The following is a 21,788-nucleotide window of genomic DNA, read 5'->3' as shown; positions in this document are numbered from 1 at the left end:
GCTTCTGAAGCATAGTGCCCAAAGGTCAGCACAATAGGGCTTTCAAACTTGGATTTCTCTCTTGTGTCAGGACACCTTTGAGCTTTTGAATGGTCACACTTTTCATTTTAAGCAGCCACTGGATTTGGTAAGCATTAATATTTTATACTTTTCTGGAAAAGTGATCCAAAACCGGGTTGAAGCATCATGTCTTACTGTCTGAGCAATACTAATGTTCTGAACTTTGCTCAAGGTTTCTTTGGGCCTGAGAAATTAGTTGACTGATTCTTAAATATTAGGATGGGCTTTCCAAGCTCTAACTGCATTAGATTCAGGGGAGGTTGAGGTATCTAGAACTTGATTGAATTCTCTGCAGGTCCTGGTACTGGCCATGTGAAAAAAATTGCACCACAAGTGATAACAGCACGTAGCTTGATTTTTGTTAGATTTGCAAAAAGTAAAATAATTGGTGCTGCTTGAATCTCTGCAACTTTCTCTTGAGAAACTGATTGTATTCACAAGGTAAAATTGCTTTTTCTGCTTGTGAACAGTAGGTGAGTAGAAGCCATTCTTTGGGGAAGGTTGTTAACTATAAAATAAAATGAACCCATTCTTGCTATATCCGAAAATTGGGTTTTGGAAGCAGAACATTTTGCTCCAGTGGCATGCTATGGTGAGGTTTGCACGCACCTATTCTCATGAGTCTTGCCTTTAATCTGGGCTTTCTAAAGATACAGATGAACTTGTTTATCAGGAGCTTGCTTTATGCATATTTTTCGAAATAGCAGTTCTTACTTTTGTTCTGAAAGAGCTTTGTCTGTGTAAGGATACAAAGCATAATAGAAGGGAATGGTTTCAAAAGCAGCTGATACTTCTGAATGATGTGGTATGGAGAATTATATTCCACCTGTAATGGCAGTATTAACTCCCTTATATAAGACACCTGTGCTTTTGGTATAACAGTATAACAAATCTGTTCCTATTATATGTGTAAATTTTATCATTGTATCATCAAATACATCATGGCTGCACCTTGCTTATTTTTATTAACTTTGTCACATAATAAAGATAGTGTGAGAATTACACAGAAATGTATCACTTCTCCAGAAACGTTTATTTAGGTAAGCATTTGCATATTCTCCATATGTTGATTCGTCAGTGAAGTAGACAACCCTTATCTAAAGGATGCCCACATAAATAACACTGTAAATATATAAAAGGCATTCATCAGAGAGTAGCTAAATAAATCCCAGCATAGTAAGAAAACAATAAACATTTTTGTATCAGTTACTAAGAGCAGAGGTTGTGTTTGACAGAGCACTGAACCCAGACACAGGAGACCATATTCACTGTGTAGGGCAAATCTGCCTACCTGCTTGCCTCATGTTCTATATCTGTGTAGTGGAAAAAAATATTGTTGTTATTGACTTCCTTTGTGAAACAATTTTCAGATTTAATATTGAATAATGCCATATATGAGATATGTATTACTTATAGAATAACGAACACAGAAATACAACATCAAAGGGGTGCTTTGTGTCTAGAAATTATCCAGAGTGTGGTTTTACAAGTTTTCTGGAAAGCGTGTTACAGCCATTAAAAAGCATGGATACAATTTAGACCATTTAAACTGGGGAATCACTGTAACAGGGACGACATATTGGTGGTGTCCATGACAGGACATAGAGAAAAGACTGCAGCTCTGTACCAGTGCTTTGAATCACCTCCTATTTATTCTTCAGCCTGCAATAAGAATTATTCCATTATATAAATCATGTTTAACTTCTATAGAGGTTCCACAGTTTTTAAGTGTTGGCTATAATTTAATTTGATTTATGTATAACAAAGAATTAAAGTGTGCATGTCAATATTGCAAACACAATAGTTTTATCACTCAGTTGAGAAATAAAGTAGTCTGTATGCAGGCAAAACAACTTCAGAACATATCCATTCTTTTTCCTTTGCCATTTATTATTGGTACTGTGATTCCTCATTACATTGAACAGGATGAGGAGAATTGTGTGTGAATCCTTTTATAAGTATCTTCTCCAGCATTACAAGTGTAATATATCATTCTCTTTTCCAACATTTCTACATAGATTTAGTTCTAAAAATAGATATTCCCTGAGCAGAAATTCGGTTCCACACTGCTCATTCCCATGTCTGAGCCCATTCGGTCAGGGTGGTTATTTAGAATGTCTTCCACAGCACAGCTCAAAAACTCAATGAGCTTGATGAACACAGACAAAATAGAAATTATGACTTATGAATGACCATGGAAGATTTTTTTCCTGCCACAACAGTGTCATTATGCTCTGACAGTTCCTGTTTAAGTTCTGCTCTTCCTTCATTTCCTGAGTTGCTTTCTAGACCACTCTATGTCCAATAGTTTTCTGGTTTGATTGCCTGAAAATATCTTTATGTAGGTCAGCTTATTGAAATATAAATTGAAGGAATGCGAAACCTGATTAAAATTCCTCTTAAGACTAAGAGTGCCTGTTTAGATAACGCTCTCCCTACAGGTTTTTCTTTTAGAATAAATGCCTCTCTTAAACTTTTTTTTTGGTTGATTAATCAATATATTATTTGTAAGATCTTTTGCTCACAAAGGAATGCATTTTATTAGATGATTCCTTATGAAAAATGTCTGATGCCTCCTTATGGAGAAGCCTCTTTTCTGTCACATGTTCTGTGCATAAAACTATCTGTTTTCATGTATATGAATGCATGTGCATTTATACTACACAGATAGAGTATTTCTTTGTAGACTGCTTCTGTTTTTGCATATTTCAAAATTCTCCCATTTAAGTAAGATTTGTTACTACAAATGCTAACAGAGGACCTGTTCCGCTGTGATATTCATCTAGGAAGAGAGTAGCAAAAAAACTATTATGGTTATCATTATCCGAACAACATTTCTGTGACACATAACCATAACTAAAAGTGTAAAAAGAAGAGACATTTGTTTATGAGAGAAATGGTCTGCAAACTTAGCCTTTGTTGGAGCATCATGTCTACAATGACGTTACAGCATGACAATCATTTAGCATTTGTATAGAAAAAAGCTGTTTACCAATTAAGTTGTAGTCAAGGTCAGTGAGAAGGAAAGAAAATGTGGGAGAAGTACTTAGTATTAAGTACAAGCTATAGCCATAAATCCACTATTCTGACATGGGTCAGCTAATGTATCATTTCTCCACCTCCAGCTTTTAAGGTAGTAGATTATTTGAAGCCAGGTTGATGTGCTAAAAACAGAAACATGATGATGATGATTATTTTTTTTTTTCCTCTGGCATTTGACGTAGTTCTAGAATCGAAGACTGAAATTGTGTATTTTAGCATTTATTAGGTGTGGTGAATCTTATTGGACAGAATGCTGAATGTGTGTGTCAATATGTGTATCTATTAGGTTATACTTATGCACTGGTTCATGTGCAGAGCAGTAATTGAAAATTTATATCTTGATTTTGCTTCACTAAAATTCTCACCACCAGTATTTCATTAATGTGTTTGTAGCACTAATAAGTTTCAGTGAGCCTTAGTTAAAGAATGTTAATGGCCATAGGTAGATTTCTAAAGTTTTTTGTAATAAATTGCAGCTAAAATATTGAGTTATTGCAATATCATGTGACTTGAGAATTCAACAGGTGAAGTGGAGTGAATTTAAGGTACTGGCACAGAAAAGACTGATATTCCCTTCACAAAGTTTTAGTCAAAGTGAAACGTCCATTACTGTTAGAAATAGGTTACACTCATATTTCCAGAGAAATTTAGTTCATCAAGGGCTGAGAAAAAAACCACCATATATCTTACCACTGATAAAATTAACAGTTACATCTCTCCCACCACTGTCAAATTGAAGTCCTGAAAAGACAGGACAACCTGATGCAACCTCGTTGAGAGGACACAAAAGAACAAAAGAGAAGGATCTCATTCTGTATAGTCAGAGTCCTGCCTAGAAGAAGCCTATGGGTTACTGCCCTGGAGGGAAGAGAGATCCAGGAGAGACAGTTAATTTTTAAGAATCAACTCCTCCAACCACACAAGTAGAAGCAAAGATGAGTGACCTGGGAGAAATATAAACATCCTGAACACGCAGGGATAGTGTTTAGAAAGCCAAAGCTCACTTGGAGTTGAATCTGGCTAGAAACCTGAATGACAACAAGGAAACTTAATGTGAGTATTTAGCAATAAAAGGAAGACAGGGAAAACGTGTCCAAACCCCACATGGGACAGGGAATAAAAGACACAGAAGACTAAGAATATTTGAACTTCTCAGTCTTTGCTGCTAAGAGCAACTGTCAGGAATCCCAGATCCCTGATACTATTGGTAAAGTGCAGTGCAAGAAAGGGTGTGGGAGGAGTATCTGGTTAGGGAACATTTAAACAAGCTAGATTGGCAGTTTAGTGGTCTTATCAATGTGTGTAATATCCAATGACAAGGTGTGAAGAAGACACAGCTATGCTCTGTGATGCCCAGTGAAAGAATAAGAGGCCATGCATGCAAATTATGATACCAGAAAGTCCATTCAGAGAAGAGTAAACACTTTTTTTTTTTTTTTACTGTAAATTTAGCTGAACATTTTGACTATGTTAAAATACTTGGTCCATTCTCTATGTGATTACTCAGATTAATGGCCTTTTGTGTAATTCAAAGAGCTTTAAATGTACTGAGTCTTTATTTAAATTTTCTGTGTGTGCATGCTTGTTGTGCAACAATAAAATGTTTTGTGCTCTGTACACAATTTTCAAGGCTTACAATAAATTCCAATGTTTTCATATCTCCTTAAACAAAGGTTGAAAGGGAGATAAACAGGGGAGTCAGTGCATGGTGAGGGAGTATGATTTCAACTTCCCACTTTTCATGCAGTGCAAATGGCAGTTTCTTGCTGTAACTGTGACCTGAGAAATAGGACTGAAATAATTATGTTAAGGAAGTCTTTTTTTTCTTTTTCTTTTTTTTTTCCCATAGCATCTATCTTTGTTCTGATGCCTATTTCAAAATACAGAAGGGAGAGGATATTTGCTTTGCTTACATTGGTTGCAGGCATCTGGCTTGCTTATTTCATTAGTTTAAGAAATATGTGCATAATAATAACATTCTATTCTATTAATGAATTTTAATGCAGCTGTTACTTAAAATTCTCTTGATTTCTTACAATATTATATATTTTGGCACAGATTTCAGGGAAATTTTGATCTTTGCCTTATAAAAGTGAGTGAGAATTAGGAAGTCAGCATATCTTTCCAAAGCTAACCTTAAATCCTCAAGGATTCTTGTCTGAAGAGATAAAAAGAATAAATTCAGAAAGGAAATCAGTCTGGTATAAATGGTACTTTTATTTACCTTCTGTGCTGTAAAGAAACTGCAAGTCGGGCAAGTCTTTTGGTTCCTTTAATTCATAAAATCTACATGAACTGATTATGGTCACACAAAAAAATCCACTGCATAATCTTATTAGAAATGACAAAGGGTTCTGGGTCTTATGCTCAAACTGGTAGGTCATATTGCCTCATTTAACTTAGGAAGGTACTAGGATTATTTAAATCAATTACTTGACATTTCAGTCTCAAAGTCAGGAACAAAGATGTCTCAGCTGTGTCTGCAGGCCCTTTCCCCAAATTGCTGCCAAATTTTTCAGTGCAGGGTTTTTGTTTTTATATATACCCGATGAGTTAATGAGTCTATTTTCTTGAAAAATTACATAAAGTAATTTTCTAACATTTCCATATAAAAATAGTATGTATAGCATGCATGTTTGTGTCCATTTGTTTGGTTACAGAACATTAGCATGCCATGCAAAGTGGTGTAGTACTTGCCATTAAGAAGTAAGCATTTACCATTGGTTACTTGCACGGTGATGTACCATAACTTCACTCTGTTAGTTTAGGTGCTGAAATAAAGAACATGATAACATTTCTGTCAAAAGGTGTTAGTGTAATTCACCAGAGACAGAAGCACGGAATGAGAAAGTTTATGACAATTTTCAGTTTGCACCTGTATGACCACCACAGTGTTTGAGCCTGGGCTTAACCTCAGATGGGCACAGTTCAGTATGGAGCATCCCAACATATGGGTAAGCAAGCTAGGCTGTATTTCCACATGGTTCATGTTAGCATATTCTACTCCATTTTTAGTTTTTGTGTTTTTTTTTTTCTATTTAAGATGCATGAGCCAAGAAGAGCCTAGCTTGTCATTCAGACCACAGGTTGCATTTATGTGGCTGGGAGTTAGCATGATTCTCTCTTCAACAGTAACAAGCAATTAGGCATAAACATAGTGGAAAGACAATAAACTAGAACTCTAGAATACTATCTTTAATGCTATTTTTTACTATGGGCCTATGTAAACCCATGAAAACCACCAGAATGCTACTGTAAGGAAACTGATATGTCACAGCCTGAACTGACTGATGATTGAGCACCTGCAGAAGGGGGTGGCTGGCCCAAGAAGCACAGGTGCAAGCAATTCATCTGTGCTTCCCAGGTGAACCCAGGGTCCATCCCTCCCTGAGCTCATTTAAAGGCTAGCCTCTGAAGTGAGGGGCTATTGAAGGACTGCCTCATGAGAAGAAGTGGTCTGTAGGTAGAAAACCCTATCGCTGGTTGGGTGAGTCAACTTTTTCCTGTATGTAATTGTTGATATTTGTAATAATACTTTGCCTGGTATTGCAGAGAACTTAACAGAAGCGATTTCATTGTCTCTAAGCACCAACATCTAATTATAGAGGTCAAAAATTACTCTTAAAGTTAAAAATATATATATATTATTTTAAAAGCACAGTTACTTCTTTAACATAAAGTGGGAGTGCACTAGAGAAAAACTCTGGTTGCTCCTTTGAGTTGTTGTGAAATACATCAACTTTTAACCACCATGTTTTTTATACTTTAACCCAGTGAACTTGCTAAGAAAAGAATATTCCTGAAGTTGTGGTGCCTCACATTTGAAAACTAGGCTGCCTGGAGTTTTAATTCAAATGTATGATTGGATGCAGCTTTGTTTCACTGGGGAGGAAAGGACTAAACAGTTGTTTTTGAGGTATGTGCTGGTAAGCGCCTTCATGGGACTGATATAGTAGAGACTGGCAAACAGGTAATAGAAATTGGAGGATGGGTCTTAGAACATCCTGTTTTTTAATTCTATTTCTACAGACCTTGTAATAACAAGTGAAGTTTTTAAGGCTGTGAAGGCTTGATGGCATTAAGAGCTTATATAGTTATGAGAACTCAGGGTTATGACAGAAGCCAATAAGTGAAGGAAGAGTTATGTGAAACTGAGATGCAACAAATACTGGATAAGAATGGTACCTCTGAAAAGTGTGAGGACTGATTGTGGACTACTGAGGAGCTGGAGATGCCCACGTAGACTTCTGTGTGAGCATGTATTGTTGTATGGTCTCTAAATACATAATCTCATATTATTTCTAGTACAAAGTAGAAATTTAATGAGTAGTGATTCAGTATTTTGTTTTATCATGTTCATGTGTGCTTCCAGGCTACAGTATATGCTGTTTACTGTATGCTATTTAAATGCTGTGCTAAAGGCAGAAAAATTAACTTCCTCATGGGCTATTCTGTAGCACTCATTACTGTAAGACTGGAATATCCTACAATCAGAAATAAATTGACTCCTCAAACCATGTAGCTTGAGGATAAACTATTTTTGCTCTCAAGCATAGACAAACATCAGGCATATTGTATATGCCCAGTTTGGAACATTTGAGACTTGATTTCTTTGAGCACTCACTGGTATGCAGTGCTTTGTTTGATGCATACATCCTATTTTCTTCAGTTGCAGCTGAGACTACTCAGCCATTCTGCAAATTGCGAGCTGAAGAAATGATATAAATAGGAGCACCTGGGAGAATCTGCTGTTTAAGTTGTTTGCTCTGGATCTGGAATTTCTCATAGAGAAAAGGGTTATGTGCAGCTCTGTTTTGTATGAGGTAGTTTTTGTGCACTCCTACTGTCATGTTGAGGCTTTAGCGCAGTAATTTACAATACTGTGAGGTAAGAGCTTTGGGTTATTTATGATTTTCACTAAGTTGGAGCAGGTGGATAGAACTGGAAAAAACTTTCAAAATTGCCCAACAACGTAGAAGCAGAACTCCCATTTTCAGAAGCACATAAATTGAGTATAAGCTTAGGTGCTTTTGGAAAATTACTTTGTCTTTTTCTGCAATAAAGATGATGAAATAATATCTATATCATTGCTGAAAGACAAAAATTCTAATCTGAAAATTATCTACATGCGATTTCCAACAGTACTTCAAAATTTAGTTGAAAGCTATTAAAGAAGTATAGCTGAATTAAATAAACGCAATATATCTGTCTTGTGAACAATATATAATGATACTTAAAAAAAATATATCCATTATGTAACAAGGCTGGTTCTTCAGAGAACGTGAATACTTCTTGAGGCAACACCTTTAACTTTGCTGCAGCCAACAGCAGCACAAATATTTGGTCTCTTATTTATTCTTACTCGAAATGCTATAGTAAATGTTCTTGTCTGAGAGAGAAGAAATCTCCTTGGACTTGCAAAAATAAATTTGCAATGTATTTATGAACACTTTAAACTATTTTAAACTCTGTGTGGAGTACGTTGTCTTCATTGTGCTGGCAGAGGTATACCTGTTCTAAAAGGTCATCATGAGAAAAACAGCATAGTTGAATTTAAAACTGATTATTTCTTAAATTGCTGCATGTAATTTAGTATATTAACATCGATTAGTGCTAACAGCTTAATATAATGAAAATACATAAATTGCTTCTCAAAACTGCCTGGGAAAGGGTGAAATATTAGAGGCAATATCACTTATGAAACTGAGGAACATTTTCATAATTAGTAACAAATTAATATGGTGCAGAACATAGAATTAAAATCATGCACAATTCTTTCTCTCTATTTATTCCAGATTTCATATGCTTACTGTTTCCCTTAAATACTTTTGTTTTCTGTAATGCTTCTCTTATTTGGAGGACTGCACATGTAGAGTGTAATGCTTTCTCATGAGAATAAAAGTGTGTTACCATAATGTTCACTTTAAACGCGCTTTTGACTATGAACTGACTTGAGATCTCCCAGTTCAGTTTTGCTATGTCTTCCAGAGTTTGTGGTATTGATCTGACTTAGCTCTGTGCTTTCTGTCTTGTAAACTTTTGAAATACAGTCAGTAAGTCAGCTCTACCGTCTGGTTGCAAACAGTGTTTTCAGGAAACTTTTTCACTGTCAGTTCAGCAGATTCCTAGTATATCTAAATAATATATACTTACTGATATTCTCTAAGGCTAATTCTCAGGTTAGCTTCATGCAGCATGGAATGAAATAGTTCATAAAAGTGCAGGTATATTACATCTGTGAGATTAACATGATCAACCCTACTTTCAGTTTAAAATAATAAAATCATTTTTGACAAGTTTCACTTCCTGTAAAATCACTTTGTCTGGCATTATTTATATTCTCTCCTTTAATTCTTTATCAACAGAATCCCATATCAGCCTTTTCCTCTATTTTCCCTGCAATTTGTGGTTACCTGGGTCATCTGCTTTGCCCTTCATGAATATTTGCATCATCTTTTAATGCTGTAAGAATTTTTTTCCCTAGTTCTGTTAACTTTGTTAAAAGTAGCATCCTTTGGTAGACAACTTCAAGTTTCTAAGAATAATTGACTGAAAAGACATTTATCCAAATTATTATGTAATGCTTTGAAGCACAGAAAGTGAATCACTCAGTAAGCAAAACTGTACGAACACCAAGAACCATTTCAGATTGTCTGGGCGTCATGAGTTGTAATGTGTCTTGTGGGATATTTGGGACTGAGTCGAGCCCTGACATTCCTTATGATTCTCTCTACTACAGAGGAACAGAATGATTTCCAATGGCTATGTCTAACAGAACAAATGCCTGTCTATTTCTTTATCTGCATTTAAAAGATTTATAATATGGAATTGTTAACTTTACTACAGCTAGCTTGCTGAAAAGAAGTGCATAAGAAAGGAAATAAGTGCAGTATTTGTTGCAGAGTAAGGAAAGTGCAGGAAAGTATACTTTGGACAATCCTTTCACAAGGACTCATCTGTGGTTTGGCCTTAACGTTGCTCTTTTCTGTCGTGGCAGTGATGATTCTTCTATTTGGATGAGGTTGAGTTCATCATATCATATCTTGTAAGATTTTTTTTGAAGCCCATTAGGAAATTATATAGAAATGCAGTTCATAATTTCATGGCAAGGGTTGCATGTGGAAGTAATGCTAACTTCATGAGCATAATGAACTTTTTGACTCTGTCTGTGTTAATGGCAAAATCATCATTTCATTCAAGTAGGCTAGGCATAGGATTTCTGTCTAAATCTTAATTCACTGTCAGGCCTTTTGGTTATCAGTGAAGAAAATGGTCCCCTAGTGAAACTGAATTTGCTTCTTTTCTTCAACTACAAACTATAATTGCCACTTAAGAGTATAGAACATATTTATTTTCTAGACCATTCTCAATGAAACTTAGAGAAGAATTGCTGCTGCAACAGTCTTTCCCAAAGTTTTGGTTAGGGACCAACCTGCAGGGGAAGCTGAACAGGGAATACAGCCTTAATGACTAATTTTCCTTTTGTGCCTCCTCCTTCCTAATGTGCTTATACCTGTACTTTGAAAGGTCCTTGATCTGTTCTGCTTGGCCATGGTAGCGGGCAGATTTCAGTCAGGTATAGAACATGTGGGGAAAACTTTCAACAACAGGTTTGTGTTGCTAGGTTTAGTTACAGTAAAATGTCAATAGGTGACAATTCTTGTATTCTCTCTCCTTGCTGCCTGCCATATTGCACATTGAGGATTGAAATGCTTGTCCTTAATCTTTTTCCCCCATTTATTTCTTTATAACTTATATATACATAAATATATGTATATATATTTAACATGGAGAAGACTGAGGGGGATCTTATCAATGTTTATAAATATCTAAGGGTGGCAGTCAAGTGGATGGGGTAAGATAGTTTTCAGTGGTGTCCAGTGGCAGGACAAGGGGCAATGGGCACAAACTGGAACGACAGGGAAGTTCTGTATAAACATGAGTTAAAACCCCTTTGCATTGAGAGTGACAGAGCCTCTAGATCAGTCTCTCTAGAGAGGTAGTGGAGATGTCCAAAACCCACCTGGATGCTTTCCTGTGCAACCTAAAGCAGAGAGCCTACTTCAGCGAAGGGTTTGGACTAGATGATCTACAGAGATTCTTTCTAACCCCTACAGTTCTGTGAGATATGGTACTTGATGTGTACTATTATACATCTATAATGTAAAAGTGTGTTTCTTAAATGATTTTGATGACATTTGAGGCTTTTAATGAGTTAAATGCCAGAGTTAAGTATTGCATGAGCTTTGTGGGTCACTTTGTGTATCCTTGATAAGAGCTAAGGCAGAATGAGGCTGATAATCAGATCTGCACTTAGAAAACAGGTGCTTTTTTGATACTAAAACACAAATCTGATTTCCTAATCCTTAAAAAAACAAACAAACAAACAAAACAAAACAAAAAAAAAAAAAAAACAAAAAAACCCTTAACCTATCTTTGAGCACTCTAGAGAACTCACCTGCCAAAGCTATGATTCAATTGCATTGTAGCCAGGTCTGGATTTTGTGACAAAATGTGTGTGCTTTTTCTCGTATTTCTCCTTTCTCCATTTTTCTACTATGCATGTTTCTCTTTTATTTTGGCATTGATTCTGCAGTACAACTCAGACGTGCTCAAGTGAGCCCACACAATGTAAGGTAGGTGCAGCAAATTGCACAATCAAGCCTATTAAATAGAATTTTACTTCCATAACAGGATATGACAGCTGTCACTTAAAACTGAGAATTCTTTCCCCCAACAAGCATGTTTTATTCTGAGACAGCATTGCAGGAGATCCTCCCCCTTCAAAAGAGATAGAAAAATAGATTATAATACAGTTATTTTAATCTTGTTTAATCACCTGAACAAATACATAGCCTGGATGTGAACTGATTTACATGTTTGACACCAAAAGGTGGGGGTAAGAAAATTTCTAGCAAGTGACCAGTGTTTCTTTGGTATTCAATTTGAAAAGTAAAACAGGCTTGAATTTTATTTTGATTATTCCATCTTGTTCCTAAAGATTCTATTCTAAACTGTGAACTCAGTGCAGCATAGGCTTCAGGTTCTATATAACCATTTGTGCTGTGTTTGGATCATTGGGATATATTCTAGCATTGTTCCAGAAAACCTAAGATAATCATAGGTAGAACACAGAAAGAGAACTTTACTATGCACTGTGGCCTTTTCATAGAGTTTGTTTGGGGAAAAAAACAAACAAACGAAAACTCTGAAACTCTACAGTAAAACTCATGGGAGGACTTCCAGGAATAGCCTGTGGCATTTTTTTATTCCTTCTTCACTGTGACTTTATGAATAAGAATTGAAATATGTATTACTGATAATTCTGCTTCCAGAAAGAACCTCTTCATAGAACAGAAATACTGTTTTTTTAGCTCATGATCTCATGTGTATATATGTGTATATGCTTATAATTGAGGGTAGCAGTCCCAGCTTTGGCTAGGTAAAATGATTAGTAGCTAGATTATTTAGGTTGTCTTCTGCTTTTTATATGATGCTTGAACTGAGTGCATGAATAATACAAAAAAAAAAAGTGTAGAAACTCGTGTATGTATAAGTGCCAAGTTAGATAGTAATGGCAATATAGTAGGCTGAAAGGATACTTGGATACAATATGCTAAAAGTGTTTGAAATTTCACATAGAATCAGAAAACCTACCAGGAAATCTGTAGGACTATGAAACATTTGCCTTACAAAAGGGTAAGGTAATAACAGAAGCTAAACAAAACTAGCGTTTTCATTCACGTTAGAGAAGTTTAGGGAAGTTAGCACACCAGAATCTATGGGATTCTCACACTGCGGTTTCTGTAATCTGTTTTAAAGATCTATAGTATAAGTAAAAAAAAAAAAGCTTGAGAGATCATAGAAAGGCATACATCTGATATCTACTAACTTGAGAGTGGCGTAGACAATTTTACTGGATGCTGCCCGGTCTTGTTATCTGGCAGAGAGATTTCACACAGCCGAAAATGCTCCTGTAGATTATATTGCTGGACTTGTTTTAAAAATAGATTTTTTGAAGTCATTAGACAAATTAAAGTTGGGCAACATCTCCAAGGGCTACTAAAGAATGCAAGCTAGCTCTTGGTGTTACTAAAATAATGACTACTGGGGCATACTCCGTAGTTGTCATGAAATACCATTTCCATAATGGCCACTGGCAGACATAACCCTGTGCTAGATGGACCTTTGTCTGATTCAGTCCTTCTCCTGCTATGTTATGCTTACAAAGGAGCTATGTTAGACTGAAAAGAAACTGTTTGAAAGGTTGTAAATACTGAGTAATGGGTACCCAGACTGGTGGGATTCCTGATGTGGTCTTGCTGGCACTGCTGTGAGCTAAGATAGCAGAATAGCTGAGGTTTTCTCTACTGACTCCATGTTATGTTCTGGAAGGAGTATGAAGCTTTGAATAAAATACATAAATGATGGTAAGTTATCAGAAATCGAAACTGGCAGTGAGGGCAGTGGCTTATTCCAAGGACCTTGAGGTCTAGTCTGACCTTCTTGTTTTTTCTGGTGAAACTTCCACTGAATAAATTTTTAGAAATGTAATCACCAAAAAATGACGTTATTTCTTCAGCTCTTCAGTGTATACTCAAAAACTGCCAACTAAAGCTCCCCGTATTATGTTACGTTCAGGGGAAGATTTGTTTGTGTAAGGACTGCACTGAGCATGGTTGCCTCCATTAATAGAAAGATTTTTATTCTTCTGAATAAATTCAGAATTATAATAAACTTGAGCATTTATTTGCATTTCTGTCAACAAAACACAAAATCCTTGTAGTATTAGTACAACTTCATTCATCTGATTAAGAACTTTGTTTTAATGAGGCTATTCTGCATTAATTTTTACATGAATGTGCTTTTTTCCCCATAGGTTATATGTAGAACTGGCTCATAATAGCAAAGTTCATACTGTTGGAGGCCAGGCTCTGATATTAAAAATTGCAATATGAATTGACAAGTATTTGGAGAAAAATATCTAAGTTAGAGAATTTATAGAACCTTTAGGTTTGTTAAATAATATTTAATAGTAAGCTGTTGACTGGATGGCATTAGAAAGAACCATTTTGATGTAGTTTTTTTTTTCACTTCATAAAGCTGTATTTTTTCCTGTCACTCTCCTCAATATTAAATTTCATGTTTTTAAATGGTATGAGTTGTCTTTATTTTCCTCAGTCAGAGCCTTTAACATTGATGTTATTGATTCATTCTAAAAAAGGAAACTATGAAAGGCTTCTTCAAAATATGTGAAATTTGATCAATTTTCTTCTTTCAAATTGGAAATACAATATGTCTAGTACTCTAGGATATGTGTCTTTAAGTGCAAGCAGTCGAGCACACATAATAATTTTCCATTTTATTTGAATGTTTCTGGCTCAGCACCTACATTCGCTAGATGCTGATGCTCTAAAGTTAAGTAAGCTAACATGGTAGTTTTCAAGTAGTAATTTATATTGCAAGTAAGGCATTATTAAAGTTAAGTGTTTCACAACCAACTTGATTGTGTGCATTTTTCAAATACTTAGTATGATATTTGTAGGTGTGTTTCTACCATGCAACAGGAGCTTCTAGAGTATGGTCTGAATTCCTATCATTTTCTCTCCAATATGAATTTTATCTTGGTGTATGCGATTGTGAGAGTGCTAAAAGAGATGAGTGACAATCCAAGGAAGAAAATATAAACAAAAATGGATATCTTCTGTCACTATCTTTTTTTAATTCAATGTTAATCACTAGGGGAAATAACTTTCTTAAAAAAAGAAAAGGAAAGATCTTTGTCATGTGGGTAATCAGATCAGTAGAACTACATAGTACAGAAGTATTCAACTCTGAATTTCTGCTTTTACTGCGTTGTGACCTAAGAACTGAGATTTAAGTATTTCTCTAAGGTAAAATGAACGCTTATTTTCTCTTCCAGAGCGACTTCTCTTTATACTGGAAACATAAAAAGAATTCCATAAAGACTTCTTGAATGAGAAAAAGATATTTAGACTTCAAAGTTCACTTTTATTGTTCTAGTAACAGACTAGAATTAGCAGTTAGAAGTATGTAAGCAGAAAGAAAGGATGGAGAGCACATGATACAAAATATGTCATTGGTTCTGCCTCCTGGGAAGTAGGGAGTAGATGAAATTTTCTCAGATATCCCTTATAATCAACTAAAACCTGAATGTTGTTGTTGAGTTGTCTTTTGATGTTGCAGGTACTGTTGGGAGTTTCATAGCTTTCTGGATTTCCTACTTAGGGTGCAAGATCTGGCTTGTGTTACAGGAAGAGGTATGAGTGTGTCTGTGAGGGGTGCTGTGTTTCCCCACATCAGGGAAGGGGAAGTGATGGAAACACTGCTCCTTGCTAAATTTAGGTGCTTCAGACAACAACAGCAAGTAACTAAGACCAAATCAAGAAACAATCTTTAAACAAGCTTTTCATCATGAAGGATCTGGAGTACTTGTCAAGTTAATAAAAGGCAGGGTTAGTACCTAAAAAGATCTGCAGAAACTATAGCATCCCATTCTGTTTTGCATATCACATTTAAGATGATATTTATCTGCGAATGCTGGATGATACACAGATAAGAGGCTATAAGTCAGCTTGCCTTAAAGCACTTCCTTATTAAACTTTTAATAACAGCATTAGCAATTGGCACTAATGACTTCTGTTTGTACTGGAGATGACCGTGCTGAGTGAATTGAACTGCATGGATAAATGTAATAAATAACTCAGATGCTGCGTTTTGCTGTGTAGTTCATTCTTTAATTAGATTGGTATCTTTGTTTATTTAATGATGGTGATCATGCACCAAAATGATTTTTTGAGGACATCTTGTAAAGAAGAGGAAATCTGAACAACAGGAGAGGAATGTTCCTTTCTTAGCACAGCTGGGCAGGGCAAGGACCATTTTTCATCTGGGAGGTTTGCAGGGAGTGTAGATTACCAAATTCAAAAAAGAAAGATCTTTTATCCTAAGATTTGTTTATTCTCTTGCAATTCACATCTTACTTCTCACTAGTGGAGTCTATCAAAATCTTATCCTCGAGCTGGTTGTTTTCATCGCTTGAATTGGTGATGATTTGGTTAGTCACTGCCAGTGTTTGGACCTGAGTAATATAGGATTTTACTATGAGGTTTGCATGTTTTAAACATACTCTAAAGGGGGGTTGGCCTCAATGCTTTCTCTAGCAGTCCTTACTGAATTCATCGTTCTTAAAGCTTTATTTTTGCATCTCCAGAAACCTCAGTGTGAGTGCACGAAGCTCACTGTGTCTCAATATGAAAGGATGCTACAAGCACCCTTGATGCATTAATGGAGAAGACTTGTAATTCTTCTAGGCTTTGCCATAGTGCCCAAACTTATTTCTTGAAGAATAAAACTTTGAGGCAAACTGAAAGGGATTTTTCTGAAGCAGTGGGGGGGAGCAAACTAATTACTTTAATTCATCCAAACCTAAAATAAGGACAAGGATGATGTATCACAGCTTTTTGTATTATCTAAGTTGTTGTTTTTAGTTAGAATAATTAGCCCGTATTAATAAGTAGGTATTAATTATTTAGTATCATTTATTTCAAACTTTCAAATCAGCAAGAAACTAGTCATGTATTTGTCAGTCACGTGGCGCTTCTAGTATTGTTTTTTTTCCTTCAGTTCTCAACCTAAACTAAAGGCACCTGGAAGCTTGCCAGCAAGGCTCTCCATGCATTTGGCTGTAATGTTCTCAGGTTTCTACCCCTACCTCTATTTTACCTTTTCTGATGATGGATGTTTCCCCCTCATGAATATTCAACAAGAATCATCTGTTAGTAAAACATATGTATATCTTGCACAAGGAATATAAAAATGTATATATGCCAAGCTCTTAATAATGCTGCTGGCATAGTGGATTGACTTTTTTGAAGACAAAAGAAATGTTTTGTACTGTCAACAAATGAGAGAGAAATTTGACTTTTTTTGTCCTGTGCTTCACTGATTGTCAACTTTTCAGAAACTGTTTCCTGTTATCTTGTCAAAAGTAACAAATGGAGGTACAGTTTTTGTCACACACTGGGCTTGCACTTTTCTTTTGCATTATATGGCAATATGATGTATTCCAGTGCGATGTAAAATGCCCATGCCTCTTTTAAGCCCTACTCATGTTTCAATTGATTTAACTGTAGTAGCAGGAGCCCAGCCTCAGACAAGGTGTTTAAAAGAATCTTTTTTTCTAAATTACATGATTTCTTCTGTTCCCCAAAAGCTTCTCCATCCATTTCATTCTGGCACATATTTTAACTGATTTCTGCCTAATGAGTTAGGTTTCTGAGCAAAAAATTACCTGACTTCTTTATAGCTGTGTTTCCTTGAGTGAAAAGCATTATTTCCATTAATTTGGAATTTTTTTAAAATCTAGAATTTTTTTTATTAAACTGATATGGAAGTCGTGTATCTACAAAACTCTGTTCTCAAGCCACAGAGCTATCTAAGCAAAATTCCTGTAAACAAATAATTTGTTCTGTTTTTATTTCTACCTTTTCACACTTTTTTTTTTTTTTTTCCCCTGGCACTTTACATTTTCTTTTTGCTTGAGGAGAAACTAAACTAATTGTATTGGAACTCTCAACTCTGGCAAAGATTGGCCAGAGAAGTCGTCATAAAGCTGAAACTTCCTTTGAACTTTTCCTTTTGAGAGGAATAATGTGCAACTGCCACAACATTTCAGCTCCTTACCATGTAGCTGACACAATGAGTCTTATCTAAGAATAAGTAAAGCTATAAAAAAAAAAAACACTCTGGAGGGTTTTCTTTTGTTTTTGTATTTTGAATAATAGGTGGCAAGTCATGTTTGACATAAGGCTGCAGAATGATTAGGCTAAGGATTTGGAGTGCAGCTGCGCTGATGACATTTGGCAGCCTTATTGACACACTGTATTGCCTCAGGCTGATGATTCTTTGCAGTTTTTCAGACATCTCTCGCAGTCTGTTTAGGGAGAAAATGGGAGAAAACACTTAATTATATCTACTTTTGAGGTGGTTTGTCTCCAGCCTCCATCTCTCTCAACTTGTGGCAAACTGAAGCAAATGTTAGTCACTGCGGAGTTGACTAGCCTGCTTCTGACACCTAAAAGGAATCCTTTCCTTACACAGCAAAATACTCCTCACTGGCAACCTTCTCAAGACTTACTTACAAGGTGATAGTAGAAAGCTGCTTTTGCTGTTTCCTCATTTGACTTGAGTCATTTGCAAAATAAATTCTGTGCAGTTTGTCACAGGTGAGTTACCCAGGGCCTTTTCAGTAGGTGGTATTCCCTACACCTCTGTCCTGCTCCTTTCCTTCAGTACAATCTAATGCAGCATGTCTGTAGCTACATAATATGGCTACAGTCAGGCCTCTCATCCTGATCATCTGGACACAACCTAGATAATATTGCAGTCACGTGTACAATAGTAATTGCTACTGTGTAAATTGCTTAATGGGTTATAAATATCTTTTCACGGTTAACTTTTCTGGCTCTCTGACATGTCTTACGTGTGTGAATTTGGTGACCCAGGTGCTGTCCTTAGCACCTGAGATCATTACTGTGCTGGAAGTAAACTTGTGTTTGGATTCATGACACCTGTGGCAATGCTGATCATAAGGCCACAATTGAACCACAGAGTGCACTCTTAAAAATAGTGCAGTCTTCTGCCATGAGGCACATGCATATGACATGTCCAATAGAAATCACAGTGACTTGAAAAATTACTATTGCTGGAAGCTATGCAACTGTTCTCGAGGTAAACTTGTGTCATTAGATATATAATTCACATTACACATCTCATCGTTGCTGTTTTTTAAAAATGATTTTTAGTCAGTGGTCAAAAAAAGTCAACTGTGCAGAGATTCAGAGCTTTTTCATACCCTTAGCTTTGCTGCATTTAAATATTTGGTCTGATATCCTGATTTTTATGAGCAATTCTGAGGCCATTTGGCCTAATTTGAATTTTAGAAAGGCAGCTGGGCACTGTTGTGTGACAGTTGTCACTGAGCTTTCCCATTTCCTTGGAACGTTGTTGTTTGATGTTTATAACCGTGCAGTCATCTGTAACTGAATCTTTACCTGCTCCTCCTCAGTGATGTGTGGGCTATCCATTAGCTTGTAAATAATCACACTAGAGGTAATCTTGTTTTTCAGCATGTAGTACTAACTGGATATTTGAATATTCTCTTACAGAATTTTTGGAGGCTCAATTCTTTTTGTTCTACCTTAGGTGAATTCAAGCAAACGTGGTTTGTCTAAAAAAAATCCTATTTTTTTAATATATCCAAAGTATTACATTATTTTTCATACACACTTCGAATCCAAGATTAAAGATATGGAGTACTGTGGGATTTCTCTAAAGAGCCTGCAATGCAATGTTACTGTTATAAGTGACTTCCAGAGCGAAATGGAAATAATAAGTTTGAAAGACTTTTAGCTGGGACTTGCAATGCTTTGTATGTAAAAACTATGCTGTAGTGACTCTCTTATAGCAAAATAATCTGAAGAAATTTGCCTTTTTCCTTCTTCCTGACCACTGATTGGGAGGAGTGAGAGTGCTGACAGGAAGATCTCATTCTGCTTCTTCCTTTCTAACCATGAAAGAAAAAAGTAGAACTTGAGCAGGAATAGGAATTGGAGAGATTTATTGAGGTTTGTAGCCCCATGGAATAAAAGAGCTGATGAACTTTGAATGAAGTCCATTCTCCGCTCTCCTTTATGGTATGAAAACTATGGCAACACTGCTTGGTCATCCAATGCCCTTTTATTGAAACATTTAGACAGCAAAGAGATGCATATGTTATCTACAGGTATTGTACTCTCAGCAGTTGTAGAAGGATTGAGAATCTGGTCATACACTGCATGCTTTGAAGCTAGTTCATGTGAAAATACTTTCCCTAATGAGAAAACCCATTCAGTCATCAACAGATACTACCAAGGGTAAGATGTGAAACAGGTTTTTGAAGAATTCTAATAAATATTTTTTTACATACAGTTTCTTTTATTTCTACATCATTAAATTTATCCATTTATAAATGCCTGAGTAATCCCACAGTTGAAATACTTCATGCAGAGCAATTTACAAACATGTAACTGACTAATACAACTATTCTTTGAAAGCACAGTGCGTTTTTTTCCACCTATTTTTGTTGGCAATACTTTGACTCATTTGCTCAGAAGTAACTCACTACAAACTCTGTTATGTGAAATATTTGAAGCATGAATATCTACTTTTAGATACCACTATTGGTTGCTGTGAAATAAGATCAGTTTTGTAAGTTGGCTGTTTGCATTTTTCCCACTTTCACAGTGGAGCTTGATCTTAATGAGATCAATTCTTGAATAGTGCAAGATACTTTCCTGTTTTTGTGGTATTATCTTCATTGGAGTCACTTACTAAAGACCATATAAAGAGTGGAAACGAAGTCTTACCTTTATTTGACTGCATACAGCAGGAATTACACTGACCTAAGGCACAGCTGTATTTTATCTGATGTATTTTACTTCTGGCAAAGAAAAATGTGCTTGTCAGTATCATTTTTATTTGAGCCCTAAAACGTGGTAAGTTCCCTTACACAAAAAAAGAAAAAAGATATCAGTTTAAATATAGCTTTCTTAAACTTTTTAAAGGCATCTCACTATTTTCACACATCAAAAAAGGTTTCAATGATTCTTGGATCTTCCAGATTTTAGATTTCTCTTTGTATTATAAGCTTGCCCAAGTTAAATGTGTTTGCTACAGAGCATTTTGTCACTTCATAGCTGTATGACAATCCTTTACACATGAATATTCAACTATTTGACTTCTTCACATGATTTACTCAAATCACAAACAACGGGTGTATGTTGTAGTCCCTCATACATAAAATAGCTAAATTATAGTGTAGGAAATGCACAATAAAAACCCACTTTGTAATGACAGAAATCAGCTTTTTGGTTGAATATAATTTCTTGAATTCTATTATACCACAGGATTTATTAAAAAAAAGAAAAATCCAAACAACAACAGCATGGCCTCAGTTTCTTTATTATCTGAATAAAGACAGGCTCAGTGGCAACAGACTTGCTACTAAACATTGTTTTTTCTAGCAATCATCTTGTTTTGAGGAATTGCATTATAGGATGGGCTACCTTTTAAAGTTAGGGAACAATCTAGTGTAAGGCATTCACAAAGCAGAAACCTGCTCTATTTTGGAAGAGATGAACTTAGTCAATATTAATTTATTTGGTGGAACAAGACTCTTGTTAAATTACTTCAAATAAACTTGTTTCATTATTGGGAGAATTAGAATTATTCCATCTCAAATCACGATAATGTAGTAATTAAAATATGTTACCAGTTATGCTGTTATGTAACAGGATTACCTACATTTATTTTACTTTGTATTTCTAATATTTCTCCTTGATTTATTTAACTTATAAAGCGAAATCTGTCAGACTTTTTTCTAGAACTGAATAAAAATATATCATGCCTTGTTTTCTGTGGCAATATGTCGTCTTATGAGTTGAGATTCATACTATTTGGTGGGATTTAATGTTTAGGTACTTATTTTGACACTGTGTTCTTTCAGTGCAGCACAAAATATCAGTGAACTTGCAACTGACAATTTAAACCAACTATGTGATGTTAACCGAACTGAGCGTAGAGGTTTTCTTTCCTACTCTCTTAAGAGGGACATACCAGAACCA

At 35.6% G+C, this 21,788-nt stretch overlaps 1 protein-coding gene and 1 long non-coding RNA gene across 4 annotated transcripts in view; both read left to right on the top strand.

Annotated features, from left to right (window-relative positions):
* LOC116234502 (BEN domain-containing protein 5) overlaps nucleotides 1–21,788 on the top strand; it is an 854,963-nt gene that overhangs the window by 95,555 nt on the left and 737,620 nt on the right. The gene's annotated exons all lie outside the window — the stretch shown is intronic.
* LOC116234514 (uncharacterized) lies at nucleotides 6,545–7,710 on the top strand. The gene is made up of 3 exons (XR_004168138.2): nucleotides 6,545–6,589; nucleotides 6,877–7,018; nucleotides 7,132–7,710. It is a non-coding gene; the product is annotated as an uncharacterized LOC116234514 (long non-coding RNA).

The sequence above is a fragment of the Phasianus colchicus genome, chromosome 9 (genome assembly GCF_987193195.1).
Source record: "Phasianus colchicus chromosome 9, bPhaCol1.hap1.1, whole genome shotgun sequence".
NCBI lineage: Eukaryota > Metazoa > Chordata > Aves > Galliformes > Phasianidae > Phasianus > Phasianus colchicus.
Note: the sequence above shows the minus strand (reverse complement) of the source record. Positions and strands in the feature narration are given on the sequence as shown.